At 39.4% G+C, this 16,393-nt stretch overlaps 1 pseudogene across 1 annotated transcript; it reads right to left on the bottom strand.

The window, feature by feature from the left end:
- Positions 1 to 12,836: 12,836 nt before the first annotated feature.
- Positions 12,837 to 13,850, bottom strand: LOC308641637 (olfactory receptor 8G50-like; annotated as a pseudogene). The gene is made up of 2 exons: positions 13,836 to 13,850; positions 12,837 to 13,785 (listed from the first exon to the last, which is right to left on the bottom strand). The product of its transcript is annotated as an olfactory receptor 8G50-like (transcript).
- Between the last annotated feature and the right edge of the window lie 2,543 nt (positions 13,851 to 16,393).

The raw sequence follows: 16,393 nt of genomic DNA, 5'->3' as shown, positions 1-16,393 counted from the left end.
GCCAGTTACTTCTGCAGGATCAAGATGCTCACTGCTGGACGCTGCCTGTTGTTGCTGCCCCTGCTTCTGAACTCTTATGGTGTCACCACCCTTGTGCAGCACTCAAACTTCCAAACTCCAGATGGACTCCAACACTGCCCACCAAGGCCCCAGTGTCATTGTACTTTACCCCACACCTGGTGCCTGACCCCTATACTGAGGCTGGACCCCTGATGCAGCTGCATGTTGCTCCCGCCCCTGCCAGACTCTGGAGCTCCACCCTGCTGCCACCAAACTTTAACATGGATGCTAGACAGTGACACTCAGCACTGGGGCCAACTTCATTGCAACTGACAGAGTTTGGTGCATTAAGTTTTTGCCAAGAGGCCCCTCTCCATGAAATAAAAGTGCAAGGCAAAGAAACAAGTGCTGATGTAGAAGCTCTTGCAAGTTATCTAGAAGGTCTTGCTAAGCTATTCGATGAAGATGTGTTGTGCTTTACATAGTAGGTGTCCCCAGAAGCTCATGGGTGAGCCAATACAAGAATTATCAGTGAAATGATTCAGTTCTGAGAGCTTTAACCCAATCAACGGTTAATTCCCCTGACACATATGAACAGGCAGCAGGCATGGAAGGGCATGTGCTGGACCCTTCCCAAGCCTGGAGGTATAGGTGGCACCTGTAAGGGCATCTAGTGGCTGTGAAAGAAGTCTGGTTTCTAGGACTGAAGCATATAGAAGCCAAACTCAGCGTTCCACAGCAGGGTTTCTTTTGGAGGTTCCCAGTGACCAGGAGCAGTGTCAGAATCCTGTAGCAGGGGCATCCATCTGTGGGGAGAATGTCAAAGAGCAAGCCTACGTGTCTTAAGGGAGTTTGAGGAGCCCAGATGTATCAGTAGCAGGATGGAGAATTGGCCTCAGGCTTGGAGGACAGCCATGGGCAGGAGCCTGGGCAGTGAAGCCTTGGCGTTTGGAATCTGTGGAGGTATTGGTGTCTGAAGTGCAGTGATGGCAGTGGTGGCAAAGGCAACTGAGGAGTCTGTAGGTGGCAACGTCAAGCCAGGCATCCAGAGAGTTGCATTCTCATCCTCTGGCAGTGGCAGGAGTCTGGCCCCAGTGCAGTGATGGTGGCTGCGGCATCACTGGTGGCCCTGTGGGAACTCCAGTGGCTTCAGTATGGAGCTCTGTTAGCGGTGATGGTGACAGCTTGGGACAGCAGGCCTCAGAGTCAGAGGGCGACTGGAGGCTGTGATGGCCTCTGCAGTGGCTCCTCCAGGCAACTGGTATTGCTCCTGGTAGGGCCTGCCTGCCCACGAAGCAGGGCGCAGGAGCTGGTGGTACCCAGACACCTGCTGAGGACCTTATGCTGCCCATTCCAGCAATGCCTGGCATTGGCCTTGAGTCCACCAGGCTGCTCACCTAATCCTTGTGTTCACCCTGCCCCTCCCTGAGTTGCAGCCTCTGAGGGATGAGTAGGCCTGCTGCCAGCTGGGGCAGCCTTGGGAGAAGGCCCCCACCCTCCCCAGCTACATCTCCCCTGGGCTGTGGTAGCAGAGTGCAGAGGTGGGAGGTGGGGGGGCCTAGAAAATCCTCACCCTCCAAGTGCATCCCTGGGGCGGGACAAGGGTGGAGGGCACAGGTGGCAGTGGGAGTCTAAGAGCAAGCAGTTCTCTGTCTTGGTCTTCTGCCACCCCCAGCCACAGAAATGCACTTTGGGCGTGAAGATGTCCTAGGACCTCTGCTTTCTGCACCCACAGTCCATGCAAGATGTGGCTGGGGATGGTGGGGTTCTCTCCCAAGAACGCCCCAACCTAGCAGACAGCCTAGTTCCTCAGTAGAGAGGCTATATCAGGTGATGGGGTGAGCAGACACACAGTGGGCTCATGGCCAGAGCGAGACATGGCAGCTCTGGGAAGTATAAGGTCCTGGGCTGCTGCCTGGGTACCACCGCCTCCCGCATTCTTCTTCCTGAGCAGGCCACTTGACGAGGCGCAAGACCAGGTCCTGGAGCCTCCACCACAGAGGACATCCCATCTACTGGTTACCTTATCACTCTGACACCCACTATCCCATGCCCTTGCTGCCATGCCAGCCAGGAGCTCTCACTGCAGCCAACCAGACTCCCCACATGGCCACTGGATGCCACCTTCACTGTCCTGCAGCTGGACGCCATTTACTTCTGCAGGATCCAGATGCTCACAGCTGGACACTGCCTGTTGTTGCTGCCCCTGCTTCTGAACTCTTATGGTGCCACCACCATTGTGCAGCACTCAAACTTCCAAACTCCAGATGGACTCCAACACTGCCCACCAAGTCCCCAGTGTCATTGTACTTTACCCCACATCTGGTGCCTGACCCCTATACTGAGGCTGGACCCCTGATGCAGCTGCATGTTGCTCCCGCCCCTGCCAGACTCTGGAGCTCCACCCTGCTGCCACCAGACTTTAACATGGATACTAGACAGTGACACTCAGTACTGGGGCCAACTTCATTGCAACTGCTGCCAGACCCTTGTCACTAGGGCAGATGAAAACACTCATGGCTGGATGCATCTGTTGTTACAACCACTGTTTCTGGATTCTTCCACTGTCACCGCCACCATGAGTAGGAAGCACGGAACTCCCAAATCACAGCTGCATGCTGACACCGCCACAGTCGTTCCCACCCCACGCCAATACTCAACTCCTGACTTTTGACGCCTGATGCCCTGTGCCCAAAACAGCTGGATGCTGCTCTTGCCACCATATGCCACCATTTCATGATGGTGCCATTGCAGTGAATTGACCCCAAGGATGCTTCTCTGCTCAAGATGTATAAGAGCCAGGAAACTGATCATTCTCCATTACAGTCACGTCACCAAGTTCCACTGCATGCTGCCTGCCTTTTGTCACCCAGGACCAGCCACCAGTCCTTAGGACCCTTGAGGAGTTGTGGCTCTAACTGAGGGAACTCATCCAAATAAACAAGTGAGCACTTTAAATAAAGGCTGCAGTCCTCACAGCAGGCAGTGGGTGGGGCTAGGTGGGTCCAGCTCACTGGTGAGAGGGTGGGGTTAGAGCCTGGTAGTTGCTGGCCAGGTCTAGACCTGATCCTGTAGGGCAAGATAGAGAGGGATCTCTGGCTGCTCTTGGAGTCTAGCCCTGGAAGAACCTTCTGGTCCTTTCTCCTGAACTTTCCATGGTGTCTCCTTCCCCTACTCCTCCACTCTTCCCTGAGGAGACTCTGTGTCCTTGACATAGGGTCATCTGGGCACAGGGTCTCTGGGCAGTGGCGTGAGGCCCCAGTACATTGCAGCAGGCTGGGGACAGCCAGACTGGCCATACCTGGACTTGTAGGAAAAATAGCCTATTGGGAAAATACCCTCCTAGATCTACCAAATTTAGCCTAACACTGGCTTCTTCCAAGAGATTATCAAGAAAAGAAAAATATAAGTAAGCAAGTTTGTCTGGCTAAGTGGTAGTGTGAGGAGAAGTAAAGACTTCAGATTGGGTAGAGCTGGATTTAAATCCCTCTTAACTGGGTGACCTTGACCAGGGTGCAGAACTAGGTACAACCTTGGGTTTGCATCTGGTAAAGTAAAGTTGGTGAGGAGCATAAGCCAGGGGTAAAATTAAGCTGTTGAGCAGTACCTAAACTTTGGGAGCCAGGAAGGCATTTGACATGATTTCCATGCAGAAATATATTCTGAGATTAAAGTCAACCCACTTAGAGTTGCACCTTTGGAAGGCAATTGACCTGTGAGCAGGCGATTGAATTTACTTCATTTTTTAGATGAAATGATAATATATGGAAGATCATAAGCCAATGTTGGGTCAGGGTTGTGAAATTATAGGCTGTTTTCAAATTTGTTTAAAGTTACATTGAGTTAAGTCTACATAGTTCAAGCCTCCTGGGATATCCCCCACCTCTTGTCACACCCCCACATAGAGCACTATCTACAATCCCTTACTCTAATTTTTAGAGTGTCACCAAATATGTCAATGCATGTATGTACATATGCAGAGATATACATTATGTAATACTTTGTTCCTTTTAGCCTGCTTTGGAACCTCCTGAAAATAAAATCTCTTATTCTTACGTACATTCTTTTGCAGCTTTCCCTCCTTAACTTGTACCCCTTAAGCTGAGCATCAGGAAGAAGGAAACACCAGAGAAACTCAAAGATCCGAAGAACACCAACCCTGCTCAAGTCACTCTGGAAGCTGACTAGCCTGAATGTGCCCAAAGCTAGAGGAAACATCAGCCCTGCTTCAGCCACTCTGGGTTGGATGTACAAGGTGAAAGATATACTAGCCAAAAGGAAAATGGACAGTTTCACTCTTTAAGACAGCTCTTATACTGTCATTGCCACCCCTTACTTCTGTCATATACAGAGTCCCTTGTTTTGTCTTGACTCTAGGACTGATAACAATCAAACACATAGTTAATAATATCAGAAAACAAACACATGTACCAGTTCAATCCTGAAAGGGCATTGCAGTTGAGATCCAAGCTCACTATTGGGAGGATGGTTTCCTTTTCTTGGTGGATTCAAAAGCTTAATTGACATGGCATGGATTGTGCTATGAACTTGTGTATTGCTTCCATGTTTGTTTCCTCTTTTCATTAAAACTAGTGGTTCTACAATAGAAGCAGGTTTCTTTTTTAAAAAAGAGAAACAACAACTATGATATTACATCATATAAACCTTTAAGCCAAGAAGATAATAATGCCCTTTGACTTAGAGGATTAAATAATGAGCATCAAAGGGGTAATGCTGTAGTTTCCAAAAGACTCCCACCTTAATTGTAACACACAAGTCTCTCTCCTAATCAAGAAGAGATTATTTTAAGAAGTCAACAAAATTTCCAGAGCACTCATTGTGCTTTGAGCTCCTTTTTGTTGTGAAGGCCAGGTTCCTCTTTCTTGTAAGAGTTAGGCCTGCAGGGCTGGGGTTGTGGCTCAGTGATAGAGCACTTGCCTGGCACATGTGAGGCCCCATGTTCAATTCTCAGCACCACATAAAAATAAAGGTATTGTGCTCATCCACATCCTAAAAAAAAAAAAAAAATAGTCTCCAATCAAGTTTTTTGATGTGCGAAAATTTCTGTTTTCTGTGTAAAAAATTGTGAAACCTCTGTCCAACCTATGAATGTGGAACAAAGTTAAGTTATATTAAACATTGTGCTGTGTAACCACCCACTGAAATCTTAGAGAATTTCCAGACCTGGGGTCCAGAGCTTGTTTGGTGTTAGCTCCTCTGGATTGCTGCAGCTTAAATAAATCTGCTTCCTCCAAATTCCTCAGGTGTCCAGACTCATCTTTCCTGCATCAACGCCACCTACTTGAAGTGCTAGAATGTCCTAATTCTTGAAGGGCCTGAAGAGACAGTCTCTCAGACTCTGTCACAGTATGAATTCTAGGAAAAGTAATTTATCACAATGAAACTAATTTCAGGTTTCATTATAGGGACTTCCTGGATGTAATATCAAAGTTGCATGATAAAACTTGTGTACGTCTATTGAGTTGCCATAATATACCCCATAAAGATATATAAATGATATATTTGAATAAAAATTTAATCTGGGGGAAAATATGATTTGTGAGAAATCTAAAGCCATGCTTGCATTTTGTGTTGTTTTAAATATTATGCTGTAATAATATTATATTTTATTATTACATTTTTAAATCTGAAAAAAACATCAGAATTTTGTACCATAATATTGTCCAAAAGGGAACATTTTATTGATTAGAACATATGCTTTCCTGTTTTTAGAGCTAACAGTTGAATTAAAGTTTGGCACCAGACACCAACTCCATCAGAACCTCAGTCTGGTGAAACCACATCTTGGTGCCTGCCCAGGCCAGTGCCCATGAGCAGGTCCCAGAAGGAAATCAGGCTGGCTCTTCCCAGAGCCCTCTGGACAGAGGTTGGCCTCCTCCACTCTTAGTGTTATTTTTTTCTCTGATTGCTTGGCTCCTCTCCAGGCTCTTCAAGCTGTCCTCTCCCATCTTTGTTGTTCAGTGACATCACCTGTCATTCATGTTTTTATAGACCTCTGAGAAAGAGAAAATCCACATGGGTTTCAGAATGGCTCGAGATGTAAATCACTGGTCATAATTGGACACCCTAAAAGGGGATGGTATTGATGGCACAGGGGTATAAATCTCATGATGGGCCAGAAAACTCATTTACAGAGCAGCCAAAGGTCTATGTAGATCCATAAAATGGCCACAAACAACCTGAAAATCTAGGTAGTAACTCATCTGGAGCAGTCATAACCTCTTTCTGCTGGAGAAATATCAGTGGCTTCTTTTGGAATTGAATTAGGTGTGAAAAATAGCTCCTATGCAATTTGGTTAGGAAAATGGTAATGATGATGAAGGTGATAATGCAATAGCTTATATTCATAGACCACTTTGCATACATTATTTCATTGTATATTCACAAAGTCCTTTCACTGACTGTGCTAGTCAGTTCTAGCTGCTAAACAAAATACTCGAAGCTTAAGAAACATTTATTTCTCCCCATTTGGGAGGGTGGGAAGTTAATGGTCAAGGTACTGATAGATTGAATTCTTGGAAAGAGCCCTCTTTTTGCTCATAGCTGGCTGCTTCTCACTGTATTCTCACTTGGTGGAGAGCAAGTAAGCCCTGGTCTCTTTTTGAAATTCTGAGAACACTAATCTCATCTTGGGAGACATGCCCTCCGCCCAGCATATCGAAATCTGATTACCTCCCAAAGGCCCCACTTCTCATGCCATCATATTGGCATTAGGGCTTCAACATGAATTTGGAGGAGACACAAACCTTCAGTAGGGAATGCACTGTGCAGTCTTGGGCATATTCTGTATCTTCTCTGTGCTTCTGCTGCCTCATAAAGAAAAAAGATGGTAAAAACACCTGATCAATGTGTGTGTGTGTGTGTGTGTGTGTGTGTGTGTGTGTGTGTGTATGATTACACTGAATTAAAAACAGGTGATTAGATGATATATGCAAGTAATCCTGGATTTAAAAAAAACTGAATATACAAACACAGGTGTCAAAATAAAAGCTGAAACCAAGTTTAGGAAAAAATTTCAGTATGGGAATAGAAAATATTTCCCAGGAAGAGGATAAAAGTGGAGTTTTTTCCTGATGATATCAACTTTTTAGGAGATCTAATAGATATTTATGAAATTTAACATGATAATTTAGAAACAATGATATATGCTTATATTACACATGTATTACTTTATTCTGATTCCACATTTAGAAATCAATTTTTAACTAAAACTCATCATAGTCCTCTCCAACATTGGTGTTCTTTTACCCTCTCCAAAACAAATTTGGAGTCTTAAAGGCAGTTTCCAGGACTTGGGTTCTGTTCCCTCTAAGGCGAGGGAAAGACGGGTCCTTGTGAATCAGGATGATCTTGACAAACCACACTGAGGCCTTCATGTGGCTTAGTATATTTGCAAGTTCATCCTACAGGTGTATGTTTGCGACCACCACAATGTGCATTCCTTTGAAATGACTGAACAACACTTGTACCCAACACTATCCATAGACTCAAAATATTTTTCACTCATTATCACTACTCATAGTAACTTAGTGTCAAGTGAAAGAAATAGGTTGACAGCAGGTTCCTCCTAGACTCAGATTTATAGATGACATGATTGATAAGGAATTTCCTCAAATTATGCTTAATTTGACATATGACATAATTTTAGATCTTCCATGGGACAACCCTGAATAACTTCACCTATATTACATCAAATAAAGGTGTGAACAAACTGCAGTTTGGATTAACAGATGTCTGTGTATAAACATATATGAACTAAGTAGACTTTATTACCTGGAATCAAATCAAATGAATTTAACTATCCCCACTTTCCTAAAAAAGGCAGATAAATATATTTCCTGGCTATAGAATTTCAGGTTATTTTACTTAACAATATAGTTCTCTCTTTTTCTTCTTAGAAATTTAATTTTAGTTCATTTTATATATTATATAATGTACTGAACATCTACATAGTAAAAAAAAATTCAATGCCAGCATAGATGAAATTATGCTCTACACTGTGTGTGAAGAATGTGTTAGTTCACATTGAGTTGAGTTCCAGTTATCATTCTACCACAAGATTTTCTGTGTTTATTCATCAGGTGTCAACATATTTATTATTTTTACATATTCATGACACATGAATGAAAATCAAGAAAAAGTGCATATTTCTCTAACAAATCCTTGGTTTTCAAGAAAAGAACATTCAAAAGTTATCACATCTGGACTAGAAATTGTCCCAGAAGAAGCTCAGGAATATTCCTTCAAGATCTTTGAAAACTATTGTTCAGAACATCATCATTATTTTTACAAATTCTGGAATTATTCTACAAAGTTAATCATAATAAGGGTGAGTATAAAAAACATATGTAGCTTCTTGAGATTGATAAGATATTAATATATATGTTATAAGGTAGATATAATTTTCTTATTAGTATGAGATAGGTATAAGAAAATCAATAAGGGTCCTTTGGATGGCAAGATGTGTTCTATATCTTAGAGGTGTGGTAATAAAGTATTTGTGGAGAGGGGATCCTTCGTGGAGATTATTGTCCAGAACAGTTGGACAATAATAAGTCAAATGCAAATTAGAAGGATTAAAAATCACTATTGGAAAATTGTATTTTCATTGTGGCTGAGAAGTAAGTTTAATTTACAGTTGAATAGAAGACTGAGGCAAGTTGATGGAGTTAAATTCTTATAAATATTTTTAGCAGTTTCAACATAGAACTGAATGCTTTGAAACATAATAAAAATTTATAAATGTCATTTCTATCTTTTGTTCCAGTAATAAGAAAAAATATAGTGGTAATTGTTGTTAAATACCTCACATAATAAAATGGAAATTACATACACATAAACCTTGTAAAACAGATCAAGCAATACAAATACAATCCTCACATATACATATGTATTATAAGTTACCCTCCACAAAAATATGGATCAGATATTTGTATAGATATATGGATATGAATAGATATATAGATATTTTTCTAGGAAAATAAAATGAGGTAAGAACATAAGAAATGAGTAGCATATAGAAAATTCAGAAAATGTTTTCCTATAGTTTTCAAAGGGGGGATAGCCTTCTCTCTGTCATTATAAGTTTTAGTTTTATAGGGTGACATAAAGGTGATTTTGCATTGAGGTGTTCTGTCACATAGAAGGTCGGCTGATGACAACACAAGCACAGTTTTATGCTTTTTAAATGAGAGAAAAGCAACTTAACCAAGGTTAAACTCTCACGCTAGCTTTGAAAGTAGAAGTGTTGCTTTGCTGTATCTGTGGACATAGTGCAAGAGATGGGAGCAGGGAAGAGCACAATGTTATTTGGAGGTGAACATACTTTTCTCCTTAATGCAAAGTTTTTGAAGACTTCAAAGCTTAGAGGTGTCAGAAAGAATACAACAATGGCCTGTCATGTAGAAGAGGCACTGAAGTGAAAAAGAAACACCTTGTCTCCAAAAATATGAGAACTTCTTCTAGAAAGATACAAAAAGAAAAAAAAAATGTAGATACTCTTATTGTTACCAAAATCTCAATTGTTGTCCCTGATGCTAATCCAATAACAAGAACACGGTTTTGGGAAAATGGGGAAAAAAAGGTTTTATTGCTTTATTGGCAAAGGAAAAATGCCAGGATCTCCTGTGATTCTGCTCATTGGGGGAATGGAGGATATTTATAATTTATTTTCTATTCTACTTTGTTATGTGATAGTTCATATTACCCATAGAGAGCACAATTTTTCATATCTCTGGTTGTATACAAAGTATATTCACACCATTCATGTCTTCATACAGGTACTTAGGATAATGATGTCCATCTCATTCCACCATCTTTTCTACTCCCATGCCCCCTTCCTTCCCCTCCCACCCCTTCCCTCTATCTAGAGTTCCTCTAATACTCCCAAGACCCTTCCAACCCCACTATGAATCAGCCTCCTCATATCAGAAAACATTCGGCATTTGGTTTTTGGGGATTGGCTAACTTCACTTGGCAATACATTCTCCAACTCCTTCCATTTACTGGAACAGAGGATTTTTAAAAAGATGATTAAAAGATTATATTTCAGGTGTGCCCTGACTGGGATGTACCTGGGGAATCAAAATTCACTTGCTAATTTGGAAGAGGGAGAATTGGACAAAACGTATTTGCTTTAAAATAAGCCTCAGTGACAGAGCAAAAAAAAAAAAAAAAAAAAACTTCATTTAAACTTCATGGACACTAGTATTGCTGTATGTATATATGTGGTCATATAACCAATGTGATTCTGCAACCTGAACACTTGGAAAAATGAGAAATTATACCCCATTTGATTCAAATGTATGATATGTCAAGATCATTGTATTGTCATGAACAACTAATAAAAAAAAAACAAAATAAAAAAATAAACTTTATTTAAACCACTGTTACATTTCCCCACTGTCAATTTCTGCCTTCCATTTCTAAGTAAAAGTGGGTGGTAATATTTACAAGCTGCTTTCTGTTGACAGAGGGTAAAGTTGGGGAGAAGTGACCCCAAATCCTTGTTTTCTATCTCGAGAGACATAGACAATTAAGGGTATTTAGCATCTGGGCAGTCCAGAGGTCCATGGTAGCAGTTTGTTCATTACTAGAAAAGGCATACATAGGTCAGGTATTATGCCAGGACAACAATAAACAAGCAAAACTTTATTTTTTGGTAAACAATTAGCACAAAAACAATTAATATTTTAGCTGGCCTCTGAAAACCATGAAGTCAGTAATTCAATAAAGCTTAAGATGGCACTGACATGACACTGATTTGTGAGTGGAGGCCATTTAAGACTTATAACATTAACACAGTTGTTAGAAACACACAAAGCATTTAGTTTATATAATGGCCAAGGTGTCCGTGTCCCCTTGAACTGTAGTTAAGATATGTAATGTCATTTGATTTCTGTAAAATAGCTTTTTTTTTTTTTTTTTTTTTTTTTTTTTTTAGCATTGTCTCTGTTTAGTAGAGGAATCCCTTTAACTGTCATTTACAGATCTCTTGGCAAAGTTAGTTAGTCCTTTTGTGTGACAGACACATTGCTTCTCTTAGACCAACCTGAGGGAGTATTTTGCACAGTTCAAGGAAAGAAGTCAGAAATTCTCTGAAGAGAAGGAGCTTCAGCAGCTGCTAGGAGAGTCCCTGAGTCACTCCCTTTACTTACAGAAAAACTCCTCTGATTTTTTTTTTTATTGGTTGTTCACAACATTACAAAGCTCTTGACATATTATATTTCAGCTGAAGGAAAATTCACCCCATTTCCTAATTCCCTAGCAGTCACCTTTCAAAAAACTTACCAGGTACCTTGAATCCTCAGCATGGAAGGGGGTGGGGTGTCCAATGTGCCAGACCTGCCCAAGAAAACTGGAGCAGGAGTTGCACTTGGTCCCATCTAGGTTGCCAATTTATTACCAAAAGTTTGGTCCTTGTCCCTGATGCCAATCCAATAATGAGGACATGGTTTGAGAAAAAGGTAAAAAGTTTTACAGCTTTGCTAGCAAAGGAAAAACACAGGGGACTCCTGACCTAGGGGCTGAGATTCTGCCCATCCATTGAAACAGAGAGTTTTAAATGAAGTTATTCAAAGGTTACATTCCAGGTGTGCTCCAACAGGGGATTGAATTCACTTGCTAATTTGGGAGAGGGAGAAGAGGAAAAAACATGTCAACTTAAAAATAAGCATCAGTGACAGAACAGCAAGGGCTATATTCAAAGCATAAAGTGGACATGGTTAAATTACCACTAAGAGACTATATAGGAGCTGAACATCTAATAGATGCCACCAAGAGAGACTTAATAAGGAGAAAATTGCCTCCAGGAAAAGAACACAAATTTTCTGTTTGCTGTTTGAAAAGACATCAGTATGAGAAAGGGGGAAAGAAGCAAATTTACTTCTTGGAAGTCTTCTTCCTTGATCCCTGCTCCCCTCACCCTAAAAAAAAAATATTTTTTTTGAGTGAATAATAGTCTTTGGTTAGAAATGATATTTGTCATTAGTAAAAAAATAATTTTTAACTTTAAATTTTCCAATGGAAGAAATATTATATGCACAAGTAAATAACAAAACGATCATTTCCAACTAAGAGATTCTATAATGAAGTTTGGAAAAAATTATCTCTTTGGATTAAGGGAAAATGAGTATAGAATTATGAAGAAAGTAGAGGCAGTAACATCATCCCTAAACTGAGGAGCAAGGATTATTGCTTAATTTATGTAAAAGTATTCCTAGTATTATTCATCATGTATATTATTGTCAATCTTTCCATCTATAGTGCTATCTCCTTGTGAGTTAGAACAATGGTCACTCATCACATGCTTCCATATTTCCTAATAGTGTTCTATAAACTTAGTAAGAATTAGGCATAATACTTTGGGTATTACAAATTGTTATGTTTGGTTATTTATTTTAGAGCTCAAACTTTCAAAAATGTTTGCCAATAAACTTAGTTAAAAAGAACAGGTATACAAAATATTGAGAATATAAAAGGATACTAACCAAATATATTTATTCCCAGAATTAAGATTTAAAAAAAAAAACTTGCCTAAAATGAGGCATATTCAACCCTAAGGAGTGTTTTTAAGGTTTATAAATGTGTTTAGATGTGATTCAGGTTATTTTGCACAGATGGATCATGGCACATCTTAAAGAGGTGCTGTTCTGTATCTGATCCTGGGTATCCAGTATTATCCTTGGCATCTGTCTTCCAAGAAATCAAACACTAGCATTAATCTCACGACTTGTGAATATATATCGCTATATCTGGACTGCTTCTTTATCAAACCTCCAGAAATTGTAAATTTTTACTAAAGCAAAATACTATTTTTACAGGGCAGTTGTTTTTTTTTCAAGGAACGTATTTAGGGCAAGTTTCATATCCTTATTCCTCAAGCTATAGATTACAGGGTTCAGCGTGGGCACAATAATAGTATAAAACACAGAGGACACATTCCCTTGGTCCATGGAGCTAACTGACATTGGCTGCAGGTACATGAATGCAATGGAACAAAAGAAGAGAGCAACAGCTGTGAGCTGCAGGTGCTGAAGGCTTTGGCTCTGCCTTCAGTGGAGCGAATGCACAGGATGCTGGCAATGATGAAGATGTAAGAGCTAAGGATGGTCAGGGTTGGGACAAGGACATTACACACACTAAGCACAGAACTAGTACTTCATTCACAAAAGTACTGGAGCAGGAGAGCTCTAATAGTGGAAGTATATCACAAAAATAGTGGTTGATTATATCAGCTTTACAGAAAAGCACTCTTAGCATGTAGACTGTGTGAACTGTGGCACCAATCAAGCTCATGCTATACACTTCAACTACCAACCAGAAACAGACTTGAGAAGACATAGTAACATTGTAAAGCAAAGGGTTAGAGATGCCAACATAGCGGTCATATGCCATTGCAGCCAACATGTGACATTCTGATATAACAAAAACTAGGAAGAAATAGAGCTGAGTCATGCATTCAGGGTAGGAAATGATGTTTTTCTGCACCACAAAGTTTACCAGCATTTTGGGGATAATGATAGTGGATTAGCAGAGGTCAATGAAAGACAGACTGCTGAGGAAATAGTACATAGGTGTATGCAGGTGAGAGCTGAGCCCAATCAGCATGATCATGCCCAGGTTCCCTTCCACAGTGAACATGTAGATTCCTATGAAGAAGAGGGAGAGGGGCAGCTGGAGCTCTGGTTTGTTTGTTAATCCAGCCAGGATAAATTCTGTCACTGTGGTGGAATGGTTTCCTTGTGTCACTTTTTTCTTCGAACCCTATTGGAGGAAGAAAAAAACAAATTTAATATAAGTATTTACTATCTCACTGAAGTGTGAGCCATAATTCAAGCTTTTTCAGCCATATTTCTACTTCTTTGGCCACTGTTCATCTGTGTTTGCAGCCCAAAACCTTGAGATCCCCCAAATATGGGACATGTCAATAAATAGCAGCATTTTCCTAATCTGTATTATTTGGCAAAAGAGTGGTTATTAGTAACTAGTTCCTGATAATCCAAAGAACTGTTCTGATAACTATGATTGACTGTTTTGAGAACTTTTCATGCCTTATTTCTAATAATTTCAAATGCTCTGTAGAGCAAATATTTTGCTGATGTTAAAATAACAACAACACAAAAATCATACAGCCAATATCACAAAAGGAAAGGAGTTTGAAATACTTTTCCCGAATGTAATGAACATGTCAAGATGTCCACACCCAGCACTTTTGTTCAACAGAATACAACAAGATCCAGCTAGTGCAATCAGGCAAGAAAACAAAATTAAAAGGCAAACGGATTTGAAAGCAAGATGTAAAACCATCTTTATTTTTAAATGGCACAAGCTTGTCTATGGAAAATACTAAGGACTCATTAGGAAACAATTATGAGGATGAATTTTAAAGTTCATGAATATGGAGAATTCAAGATCAATAGAAAAACTGAATTTTATTTCTCTACAGTGTCAATGAACAATCAAAAAATTGCATTTGAAATGACTTGAAAAAGAATAAAATATTTTGTGATAAGTTAAATAAAATAAATGCAAGGCAATTTGCCTAAAATTACAAAACATTGTTATAAGGAATAAAAGCCCTACTTAAATGAAAATACATACCATATTCCTGAATCAACAATACTCAATTTTGTCAAAATGGCAGTACTTCCCAAATTGATGCATAAACTTAGTGTAATCTCTATTAAAATCCTGGCTATGTTGTAGCAGTTAATTACAAACTGTAAAATTCCTACAATAATTCAAGGGTCATAAAATATCAAAGCAAACTGATGAAAGGAGAATAAACTTGGAGTTCTCATATTTCCTACTTGAGAAGTTACTACAATGTAACTATAATCAACATAGTATGGTATTTCCATAAGTTCAGATGCACAGTTCAATAAAATAGAATTGGAAATACAAAAATAAACTCATACCTATGAAGAATTAATTTATTGTAAGATTTTATTGACAATTCCATGAGGAAAAACTTTTTTTTCAACAAATTATACAAGGTCCATTAAATTGGGACATGTAAAGCAATTAATCTGGATTGCTTTTTCATACAGTTCACAAAAAGCAATTAGAAATGTGCCATAGAACTAAATGTAAGATCTATTACTCTAAGAATATTAGGAAAAGAAACACAAAACTAAATCCTTATGACCTTGGATTTGATGGTAAGGGCTTTAGATAAGATCCCCAAACCAGAGGCTAACACAGAAAAAACAATAGTAAGTTGAACATAATAAGAATGAGTGAAAAAGAACTTTTCTACACGGTTGGTAGAAATATGAATTAGTAGAATCAGTATGGAAATCAGCATGGAGGTTCCTCAAAAGGCTAGAAATATCAACATCATATGATCCAACTATAGCACTCTCTGGTATTTATCCAAAAAAATTAAGGTCAATATACTATAGAGTTTGATGTATACCAATGTTTAGAGCAGCACAATTAATAAGAAATAATAAAAGTAAAAGAAACAAAGAAAAGAAAAAAAGAAGAGAAGAAGTTACAGACATAAGGCAGGCATGTCTTCAATCCAAACATTTTCTTCTATGACTTTTATTAGAGATAAAAATCCACTAGAACAAAAGTGAAAAAATGAATATAACTAAGGAGGACTGAAATCAGTATGGTTGAAGAGAATTCCCAAGTAGAAAATAGTTGTGGAAAATTATACAATTGTAATGATTCAAGTTGATAGTATTGGGCTGTGAATGTGAACTAATCTTAAAACAAATTTGACAAGGATAAGTCAAATGTTTGTTGTGGGCATTCAGCATAAGGACACAAATGCTATAGAATTCCTCATCTTCAGAATGATACCATCTTGAAGGGGACAGGAGGCCAACACTAATTTCCTGTGCTGAACATGACTGTGGGGTCCTATAGGAACATGGTCATTACGGTGCTAGCCCAGAGTGGGATCAAAGAAGGCTTTTTAAGGGAACCTGAGTGTAGACATATAAGTAGAAATGAGTGAGCTCTGCACAACATTCAAACTGGAGAAGCAATGACCTGACAGTTCCCCATATCAAAGTCCCTGGATCCAGAGAAGAAACACCTATAAATACCAGTAATTTCTTTATAAGAAAGAGAGTATTCAAAATGAGGGAAGTGGTAGATACCCAAGAGAAACTGTATCTGGTGAGTTGTGTTAATTCTGGAAGGCTATATTTTATGATGGTGGTATATAGATTGCAATTATTCAGAAAAATTTAATATTTAGATTAAAATAATTTACACCTATTATCTATATGACAGTAAAAACAAACATCTATTGTATGAAACCTCAAAGGGAGGATCTATAGCCATAAAGATATGTTTTATCTTTATATGTTTACCATTAAACATACCTGGAAGCTGTATGAGTTGAATTATTAAA

This window comes from Spermophilus citellus (genome assembly GCF_964194105.1).
Source record: "Spermophilus citellus genome assembly, chromosome: 2".
In the NCBI taxonomy this organism is placed as follows: Eukaryota; Metazoa; Chordata; class Mammalia; order Rodentia; family Sciuridae; genus Spermophilus; species Spermophilus citellus.
The sequence above is the reverse complement of the archived record's forward strand: the minus strand, read 5'-3'. Positions and strand labels throughout refer to the sequence as shown.